Source organism: Equus caballus, chromosome 12, assembly GCF_041296265.1.
Source record: "Equus caballus isolate H_3958 breed thoroughbred chromosome 12, TB-T2T, whole genome shotgun sequence".
NCBI classification, from domain to species: domain Eukaryota; kingdom Metazoa; phylum Chordata; class Mammalia; order Perissodactyla; family Equidae; genus Equus; species Equus caballus.
The window spans coordinates 31897807-31909520 of NC_091695.1; the positions used below are offsets into that span (position 1 = coordinate 31897807).

General features: G+C 36.6%; 1 pseudogene; it reads right to left on the bottom strand.

Annotated features, from left to right (window-relative positions):
- Positions 1 to 2479: 2479 nt before the first annotated feature.
- On the bottom strand, positions 2480 to 4674 carry LOC138916859 (olfactory receptor 5A1-like; annotated as a pseudogene).
- Between the last annotated feature and the right edge of the window lie 7040 nt (positions 4675 to 11714).

An 11714-nucleotide genomic window follows, 5' to 3' on the forward strand; every position in this document is an offset into this window, starting at 1 on the left:
CAAATATGCACTGGGGGCGGTCTTTGGGGAGAAAAAGGAAAAAAAATTCTTTTTTAAAAAAATAAAGTAAAAAACATTTTAAGAAACACTTCCCACTTAAAAGGGAAAAGAGTTAGAGGGAGAAAACTCCCCAGGCTCTTGCTCTCTGGAGTCATGTTTACCATGGAATTATTCCCCTGCTAATTTTTCATGCCCCACTTTGCCATGTCCCTTCTAATTCAATTCCACACTTCCTCATGGTCCTACTATGATCTCATGATTATAGCTTTTCTTTTAATGAACTTGGAATCATTTGTGGTGGAAAGGACCTAGTGATCATCTGTTTCAATACCATTAATTTCCAGGTGGGGACTAGAAGCCAGTGGATCTAAGAGATTTGCCCAAGATGACACAGCTGGCTGGTAATATAACCTGACAACAGTAAATTAGATATGTGGACACTTTTACAAAGCACTTTCATTTTAGACAAATACATACATGCACTTTCTCAAATACCTAACCTGAATCAATCATCTCAGCAGTCCTATGAGGCATACATGGTGTGATTTACTATGCATAAGTGAGGAAATCACAGCAAAAAGGAATACAATAAAACTAATTCATGATAGAGCCATGACTTATTGTGGTTAATACCATGGGCATTGGTGTCAGCCAATCTGGGTGGAATTCCAGCTTTCCATTTATTGGTTGTGTGACCTTGAGCAAATTAACCTCTCCAAGCCTAAGTATATATCACCTATTAAATGGGGCTAATAATAGTAGCTACTTCATACAGCAGTTTTTCATAGAATCAAATCAGATAATGCTCATAAAGCACTTAGCCTGTGAGGTACACAGCATGCCTCCCATTAATAGCAGGTTTAATTTGTGTGTTCTGAATTGGAGTTCTTTACAACATATTATGCTGCATTACTAATCCTTCATTAAAAAATATCTGTTTAAGATCATTCTCACAAACGTTTCTTGTCTTTTTTTTTTTTTTTTTGGTGGAGATCATCTACCCTGCCATTACTAGGGAAACAGAGATGTTTTAGGAAGGTCTCATTCTTGGTTTGCTCTATTTCAGTTAATATTAATTCTAGAGAGAGAGTGGTGGGTGGGGCAATGAGTTAATTATTTAATTTAACTCTTCCTAATAGGTTAGTAGTCAGATATTCCCACAAGTAAGAACTGTAATAGATTAATCTTTTAAATTGAACAGATTCTTAAGATGTTTTTAAAAATATAACACCAAAAGTATAGAATTAGGGCACCCATTCAAACCATGGAGAGCATGTTTCTGGTCAATAAGAAGCATCTATGCTCCACAAATTAAATTTTGTGAGACTTAAGATGAATTGTGGCTACTCTGGGAAGAACATGGAAGACCTCAATATGCTCAAAGCTTCTATCTGTAAAATGTGGATAATTTCTCAACTGCCAACTTCATATGGTAATAGAAAAAAATCACATCCATGCAATTTAACTATATGAAGTGTAGAGTATTGTATAAATACTAATGTAATATATGTGAAGCTTACTATTTAAATTCTCCTCTAGGGGCCAGCCCTCTGGCCGAGTGGTTAAGTTTGTGCACTCCGATGTGGCAGCCCAGGCTTTTGCTGGTTTGGATCCTGGGCATGGACGTGGCACCACTCATCAGGCCACGTTGAGGTGGCGTCCCACGTGCCACAACTGGAAGGACCCACAACTGAAATATACAACTATGTACTGGGGGGATTTGGGGAAAAAAGCAGAAAGAATAAAATATAGATTGGCAACAGTTGTTAGCTTAGGTTCCAATCTTTAAAAAAGTAAAAAGTAAAAAAATTCTCCTCTATAAGTATATGTCCATTTAAATGTTCTTTAAATTCTCTTAGTTGGACTAGAGTCTACATCGTACCCCCAAGTAAACTGGCTTTGCTGCTCCCTGGTCAAACTTAAGGTCCAGGAATATTTGGGAGACTCAGATCTCTGGGACTCAGATCCTGTCTCCCTAGACACACCATGACAGCCTGCATTTCTGAGGTCTTGCATGGTCTCTGGTAAGCTACCATAGAGCAGGCTACAGGCCAACTATGACCAGAAGTTGATGACTTTGACTTCTTTCTAGCCTCTGAGAATCTCTCTAACTCTTGACCTTATTGTGCCCCTTCTTTCTACCATTCCTTTCACCCATACCTTTTTCAAAATTCGCTTCACAAGGAGGCTCAATGAGTAAGATGGAAGGAACAAGCTTATTTGGGAATAAAGCCAGATCAATCTTTCTTCTTCTCCTCTCCTGTCATATTTTATCTTTCTCTGTCTTTCCTTCAGTCTTTCTATCTCTCTCTTTCTGTGTCCCTCCCTCTCATGCTCACTCTCTCTCCCTCTTTGAGGTGGAGATTAAAAGTACTCATTTTAAAATAATTTTTAAGTTTCAAAACTTGATTTTATACATTATTTTATTTTATTGAAATACATATAAAAGCTTAACAGTTGAAAATGAATAAAAGACATTTTAAAAATCATAGGAGAAAGACTGTGTGGATTCCTAGGTTCTTGTCTATCTCTGCATATAATGTCTATCAGAACCTCTGTTCTCAAAATATGGGGTTTACCTACGTGGGTATAATCCTGGGAACAAACCTTTTAAACTAGATTCAATGTTCATAACACTGCCTCAAACTGATCGCTTGGTAGTGTGAGCTAAATATGATGGCACCAGGAATCAAGAAGTGAGTTTTTCACTTCTCTCTATCTAGCTGTTGTATGACCTACAAAAAGTTCTTACATGTTCTTATCTCTATTTTCCTTATAGGGGAAATAACACCTGCCCAAATATTGTTTTTATGGAGATAAATGTGTTACTCTCTTTGTCATCCTCTTGAGGGCCTCTTTGATCTCCTTGTTCCTGAAACTATAGATAACAGGGTTTAACATGGGGATTAGGATAACATAGAACACTGACAGCACCTTGTTTTGCTTCTTGGAGTGGCTAGAGTTAGGATGCAGGTACATAAAGAGGCTTGTGCTATAGAAGATTGTCACAACTACTAGGTGGGAGGCACAGGTATTGAAGACCTTGGCACTACCTTTGATGGAAGATAGTTTCAGGATGGAAGCTACAGTGATTGCATGAGATAAGATGATTACCAAGAAGGAACCAAACCCAACAAGAATAGATTCGAGAGACAGAATCATTTGGCTGATGTAGGAATCAGAACAAGACAAAGAAATAATCTGGGTTACATCACAGTAGAAATTTGGAATGATATTGGGCCCACAGTAGTAGAGACGAAAGCAAGAAACTGTTTGAACTAAGCTACCAAGGAAACCACTCCCATAGGCCCCAGCAATCAACTTATGACAGAGGCCAGGAGCCATGATGCTCGAGTACTGCAGAGGCCTACCGATACCAACAAATCTGTCATAGGCCATGGTGGCCAAGATGCAGCATTCAGCCTGACCCATCCAGCACCCAATAAAATACTGGGTGGCACAGGCAATGAAGGAAATGTTTTTTTCATCTTTTAAGAAGTCTGAAAGCATTCTTGGGCTATTTGAAGAAGAATAACAGATGTCTAAAAATGATAGGAAACTGAGAAAAAAGTACATAGGCGTGTGCAGGTGGGAGTTCATCCTGATTACGATGATAAGACCCAGGTTCCAGATTAGAGTCATAAGGTAGATCCCTAGAAAGACTGGGAATAGTACACGCTGCACCTCTTTTTCATCTGAAAGTCCCAGGAGAACAAACGTGGACACAGAAGTCTCATTTCTATTCCTTTCCATGGACATGGTTAGTGTCATCTACTGACAAAAAGATGACAGATGGAAATTATTTCATTCTCAAAAAACAAAAACAAGTATTCTTCGTCTTTTTCCAGTCATGCAGCTGACTAAATATACAACTTAAATCATCATGTTGAGTTAATCTGTCTTCCACGCATGATTACTAAACTTAAATGAACAATTCCCTTCAATAAACATTCTCATTCTCTTTGGGGACAAAAGACAGTAAATTGGCATTATGAGTACATTATCCTCTGAAATGTCTTAATTTCATGTTTTAACTTCCTAGAATTCACAAATATCTGAGAATCAGAAATAGACAAAACTGGTGAAAACTGCTATCTCTCGATATGGTGAAACAAAAATTCTCCTCACACATGGCTCTGATGTTAATCAGTGCTTGAAGAAGTCCCTGAATCATGAGGCTTCATACACCAAATGAGGATGCTGGGGTACATGTCTTTTAAAATCTCCTTCGGGGGCAAGCCCTAGAGGCCTAGCGGTTACGTTCAGTGCCCTTCACTTAGGGTACCTGGGTTTGAATCCTAGACACTGACCTACACCATTCTTCTGTTAGAGGCCATGCTGTGGTACAGCCCACATAAAAAGAAAAAAAGGGGAAATATTGGAAATGGATGTTAGCTCAAGGCAAATCTTCCTCAGAAAATAAATAAATAAATAAATAGAATCTTTGGAACCAAGATTCCACTAAACTGTAATCAGGGAGGGTGGACTATCTTGTAACTGCCTTTCTGTTTTCATAAAACCATCTGAGATCTAAAAATAATGCCATAGAATAGTGGGAAGAGTCAGAGACAAGATATAGTTTGGAAATGGATGTGAGTTGAACAACTTAATGATTCTAGGAAAGCACCTGAGAAGTTAGATAAGATAAGTTTGAAAGAGCCATTATGCTCCTTTCTTTGCAGGTGCAGCTTTTTCTTTCTTCAAATCAGAGATACTTATAAGTTAAATTATCTAAGACAGCGACTCTTGATCTTCTTTGAGTCAGTGATACATTTGAAAATCTGTTACAAAGTCTGAACCCTGTACCCAGGAAACTGCAGCCACTTATCACCTCTGCATATGGTTTTATTGGATTCTCTGTCACCCTCAAGTCTATTCATGGTTCCTAGATTCAAGACTTCTGTAGAAGTAGAGTGATTTGAACTCATGTAAGGATGAGGATGCTTAGGCAAGGGATATGGGGATTAGAAAACTGAGGCAGGATTTCTGGAAGTCCTTTCTCTTTTTCTCCTTGGAGCCAGTCCAGAGAAGTTAAGCACTAAGTCTTCAGGCCAAACAGTAAATAACCAAAATAATATTTTTGCATAAGACACTGCATGCCCTCTTCAAGATGCAATAGCTGTCATCTCTTCAGGTGGTCATTAGAACATCTCCAGCACAAGTATATTTTTATTCAGATGAACTCAAACTAGAAAGAAAATCATGGGAAGCCATGAAACCTAGAAAATATATGTCACATGTAGCTGAGAGTTTTGTGTTTGCGTAAAGTAGAAGTCTTGGAGATTTCCCTGGAGAAAGACTGCAACATTAGTGGAATAAACTATGTCTATGAGCTACAAATACTTGTCAGTATTAGCCATCCAGAATGACTTTCTTTTCGCCAATCATTTCCCAGCCTTCTAGGACCAAAAATGAACAATATGAGAAAATCCCCATTGAAGCATAAGGCTGTAGTCTGAGAAGTGAGGCAGACGGGTTCATTTCCCAAAATTAGATCTGTCTTTGCTTCATGGTGAACTCTTTTGAAAAGTATTCTGAAGGAAGGAAGTTACTAATTAGAAAATAAATGCAAGATTTGAGATCAATGTGGAAGGAAAAATGGGAGCAGACAGAATATGTACAGTCATGTGCCACGTAACAACATTTCAGTCACCAACAGACCGCATAAATGATGGTGATCCTGTAAGACTAGTCCCATATAGCATAGGTGTGTAGTAGGTATACCAAGTAGGTTTGTGGAGGTACAGTCTATGATGTTCAGACAAAAACGAAATTGACTAATGATTCATTGCTCAATGTTTCCCCACAATTAAGTGATGCATGAGTGTATTGATCGTGCCAGACTTAGGTGTGGTTCTGTCCACAGTGAGACTGAATAGAAAGAGAATTTTGTGAGAACAGAGCAGAAAACTGCATTCTTCATCATCATCGCAGTCATCATCTTAACCAACAATCATGACAACAAAAAGACTGATTTTACATCTACGATATATTCTGTTCATCTTCTACTCACGGAGGTATTCACAGCTTCCTCTAATGTCCATTCATTCAATAAGGTAAACTTAAGCCTGATGTGCTATCTATCAAACACAGGTAATATTCTGAAATTGTCTTTATATTTCTAGTATATGCCTCTGGAACCACAATTAAATGTCTGTCATTGAATCTTCTTGCTCTACCCTCCACTTCACTCAAACATCCATTATTTGTATTTCTCTCCTGTGTTCTGTTTAATTTTTACAGATCTCTCTTCCAGATAATTTATTCTATCATAAGTTTTGCTAACTGGTTGTTTAATGCATCTGTTTAATTTCACATTTCAGTGATAATATTTTGTTTTCTCTCTAAAGGTTTCATTTTGTTCTTTTCCTGAGTGGTCATCTTTGATAGTCTCTTATTCTTTCATCATACTTTCCATAGCATCCATTATTTAAACATATTAAACATATTTATTTCTTATTAATATCTAATAATTTAACTACATAGTTTTGCAAATCTGATTTTATAGTTTGATGTTATAGCTGACTCTTAGCAAGGTATCTTGTATTTTTGTCTGCTTAGTGATTTTTTTTTAATCTTAATTTAGCATTTAAAAAAAATTTATCTGTGGGAATCACTGAGGCTTGAGTTTAAAATGTCTTCCTTCAGAAATGCTTTATATTATTTCTGTCAGATACCTTAGGGGCAACACCAACACAGAATCCCTTTAAACAAAAATTTTGACTTGGTGTCTTTTGGTGTCACAATAGTCAAAGATATAAGCTGCATATCTACATGAGTAAGTGTATGAGATTAAAAATTATCAGAGGAAGGAGGAATGTTAGCATCTTAGCAGTAAAAGACAGTCCTTCTTTTTGTCCCACTTTTGTAAGAATGAATTAGACATCCATTCTTGAGCAAAAACACCCTGTGGGAGTTGTGGTATCCAGGGCCATAGACCAAGGGACCCAGGAAAAATCTTGCCTACCTGTGTATCCCATAATCAAACAGACCTCAGAATGGGCTGCAGAGCCAGCAGGAGTCAGTGAACCTACCTAAGTCCATCTGGGTTATGATCAGGTAAAGTCTGGAGAGTGCTGTCTTTGGCAGACACCCATGAATGAGAGAGACTTTGTGGAACCCCAGCCTTCTTGAGAGTGGAGTACAGTGAACTATTGGAACAGAAAAGAAGCATGAGTTGGTCACAGTGGGGAAGGTGAGAGGAGCATTCCAAGGACCACTCATTCAAGGCAACAATGCACAGTCTGAAATATTCAACGGTGGTGAACTATGCCACAGGGGAAAAGAACAGTGAGTGAGTGCCCAGCCACTTCAGTAGTGTTGGACACAGCTGGAGAAATCTGTGTCTCTAAAAAGAACCTAGTGCACTGAGACAGGTAGTTGGTGATGGAGGGAGGGGGAAGATCAGGAAATAAACAAATGACAATATCAAAAGACATTAAATGAGCATAGTTCCTGCCTACTGCACTCAGGATTTCAGCTGAAATCCTCCGTGAGCCTCCAGGAGTACCTCACCCAAGAATCTCCCCCCCAGATCAGTGGGAACCACAAGGCCCCAGTGCCAAACCCACACCTCTCCCCACTCTGCAACTGGCTTCTTGTGAATATTTCTAAGGGAAGCAGTGACAACAAAGCTGGTAAACTGGGTGGTCTCAGAAAAATAAACCTGGGTCTATGGCAAGAGAGAACACACAAACATGAGCTATAGCACTAGCTTTGAGAAAACAAATAAGAGGTTTCCAGTAGCCATCCTCGTGAATTGTAACGAGGAAGACACAATAGCCTAAAAATTCTGCCAACCATGGTAGCAAGCAGAGTGGAGCACATTCACCCATATAAAGTCAGAGAAAATCTCAGATATAACACCACCAGTGACAGTAAACCCCATAGGAAGGCAATTAGTAAAGATTTTAGCAGGTCTTTTTTAATTCAAATGTAAAAGCAGCAACCAAAACCTACAAGAAATATGAAATATCAAGGAAATATGTTGTCACCTAAAGATGACCATAATCTCCAATTTCAGAAGTTTAAAGGTACATAATTTTGTGACCAAGCTAATAAAGAATTCAAAATAGCTTTTTGAAGAATCTCAATGAACTACAAGGTAACTAAAAAGACAATAATGAGGTTAGGAGAAAAAAATGAACAAAATGATATATACACACACACACACACACATATATATATATATGTACTAAATAAACCAAAACCATAAAAAAGAAACAATTTCTGGCACTGAAGAATTCAATGAATGAAATGAAAAATGCAATAAAGAGCATTTGCAGTAAAGAAAACTGAAGGCAAATAAGTGAGCTAGAAGACAAGAAGTTTGAAATAACCCAGTCAGAGCGAGGCAAAGAAAAAAAGAAAGACAATAGAGCAAAGAAAGCCTATACAATCTATGGGATTTCATCAAAACAAAATTAAAAGAATTGAAGTTTGAAAGGAAAAAAGAGGAAGAAGGCAGATGAAAATTTATTTAGGGAATAATACTACAGACTTCTCAAACCCGGAGACACTTGGACAGCCAAGCTCACAAAGCTTATAGACCACCCAATTATTTCATGCCAAAAGACTTTCTCCAAGACATATTATAATTAAACTTTTAAAAATCAAAGATAAACACAAAATCCCAAAGGCAACTACGGAAAAATGATGGTAACCTACAGAGGAACCCCCATTAAGTTACCAGGAGTTTTCTCAGCCACATCCCACAGACCAGGACAAAGTGAAATGACATACTTAGTGTTGAAAGAATAAACTGTCAGTCAAGAATACTCTATCAGGCAAAGTTATACTTCATATATGAAGGGAAAGTAAAGAGTTTCCCAGAAAAACAAAAGCTGAGATTGTTCATCACCACTACATCTTCCTTCTAAAAACTGCTGAAAGGAGTTTTTTGAGCTGAAATGAAAAGACACTAATCAGCAACATGAAAACATACAAAAGAATACAGCACAGTGATAAAGGTAAATATAAAGGCAGACTGAAAAGACTAATTCTGTAATAGGATGGTGTGCTAACCACTAAATTGTAGTATAAAGACTAAAAGTGAGGAGTATTATATAATTATAGCTACTATAATTTGTTAAAGAATACAGAATATAAAAAGAGGCAAAAATAACATAACAATGTAAAACAGAAGAGTAGAAGGGTCCAGTTTTTGTAGAAAATGGAAGTCAAGCTGCTATGAGCTTAAAATGGACTGTTTTCCTTATGAGATTTCTATACAACCCTCATTGTAATCACCTAGTGAAAATCTAGACTAGGTTCACGAAAGATAAGAAAGGGGAAACAGAGCCTACCACCATGGAAAAAAACACATGTGCAAAGGTAGGTGCACACAAGAAAAAAGGAAACAATGGAAATACAAACAACTGGATAGCAATGAATAAGATGGCATTAGTAAGTGCTTACATATCAATAATTACAATAGATGTAAATGAATTGAATTCACCAAAAAAAAGGGCAGAGTCCTAGATAGATGAAAAATCAAGACCCAACTATATGCTGCCTACAAGAGGCTCACTAAGCTTTCATGAGACCCATAGGCTCAAAGTGGAAGAATGGAAAAAGATATTTCATGCAAGTGGAAAACAAAAGAAGGCAGGAATAGCTATATTTATATCAGATAAAATAGACTTTAAGCCAAATATTGAAACAAGAGACAAAGAAGGTCATTACATAATAATAAAGGGGTCAATTCATCAGGAAGACATAATAAATGTAAATATATATGCACCCAAAATCAGAGCACCTAAATATATTAACCAAATATTAACAGATACAAAGGGTGAAATAGACAACAATACAACAATAGTAGGGGACTTTAATACTCCTTTTTCAGAAATGGATAGATGATCCAGAGAGGAAATTCCCACAAAAATGTTCAACTTGAATCACGTTAGACCAAATGGATATAACAGACATTTATAGAACATTCCATCCAATAGCAGCAGAGCACACATTCTCCTAAAGTGCACAGAAAACATTTCCAGGATAGATCACATGAGAGGACACAAAATGTGTTTTAGAAAATTTAAGATTTAAATCATACCAAGTATCATTTCTGACCACATTGGCATGAAACTAGAAATCCATTAGCAGAAAGCTGAGAAATGAACAAATATGTGAAAACTAAACAGCACACTACTGAAAAATCAATGCGCAGCTGAGAAATCAAAAAACATCTTGAAACATATAACAATGGAAATAGAATACACCAAAACCAATACTATGGTACAAAAGCAGTTCTGAGAAGGAAGTTTACAGCAATAAATGCATACATTAAGAATACAGAAGGATCTCAAATAACAACCTAACCTTACACTTCAAGGAATGAGAAAAGAAGAACAAAGACCAAAGTGAATAGAAGGAAGGAAATAACAAAGACCAGGCTAGAAATAAACTAAATAGAGACCAGAAAAACAATAGAAATAATAAATGACATTAAGGGCTAGTTTTCTAAAAGATAAACTATATTGACAAATCTTTAGCTACACTAACAATAAAAGACAGGAGACTCCAATAAATAAAATCAGAAATGGAAGGGGAGACATTACAAGTGATAGTAAAAAATACATAAGATTATAAGAGACTGCTATGAACAATTACAGCCCAGCAAATTGGATAATCTAGAAGAAATGAATAACTTCCGAGAAATATACAAACGGTCAAGATTGAATCAGGAAGAATCAGAAAATCTAAATAGAAAAAAATCAAGTAAGGAAATTGAATCAGTAATTGAAAACCTCCTAACACAGAAATCCCCAGAACCAGATGGCTTCTTTGGCAAATTCTACCAAAAGTTAAAAAAAGTATTAATGACAATCCTTCTCAAACATTTTCAAAAAATTGAACAGGAAGGAATACTTCCTATTGCATTTTGGAATTGAAAGTATTACTCTGACACCAAAGCCAGATAAACACACAAGAAAAGAAAACAAGAACAGCACACAGGAAAAGAAAACTACAGACCAATATCCATCTTGAAAGAGATGCAAAAATTCTCAACAAAATATTAGGAAACCAAATTCAACAACACAGTAAAAGGATTATACACCACGAACAAGTGGGATTTATCCTAGGAAAGGAAGAAAGTTCAATGAACAAATCAATAAATGTGATACACCACATTAGTAGAATGAAAGGTGAAAAACATGATCATCTCAATAGATGCAGAAAAAGCATTTGACAAAGTACAATATCCTTTCATGATTAAAACCCTGCAAAATTGGATCTAGAGGGAATGTTCCTCAACATAACAAAGAACATATAAAACAAACCCAGAGGTAATATTATAGTCAACGGTGAAAAACAAAGCTTTCCCTCTAACATTAGGAACAAGACAAGGGTTCTCACTCTCACCACTCTTATTCAATATAGCAACTGAAAATCTTAGCTAGAGCAAAAAGGCTAGATAAAGAGATATAAGACATACAAATGGGGAAATAAGAAATAAAATTAGTATTACTTGCAGATGTTATGAGCTTGTAGACAGAAAATCCTAAAGATTCAACCAAAACTGTGTTGAAAGTAATAAATGAATTTGATAAAGTTCCAGAACAAAAAGTCAACATTCAGAAATCAGTTGTGATCCATGAGCATGAAATATCATTTCATTTCTTTCTGTCTTCAGTTTCTTTCAACAATCCCTAACTGTTTTCAGTGTGCAGGTCTTTCATCTCCTTGGCGAAATTTATTTCTAGGCATTT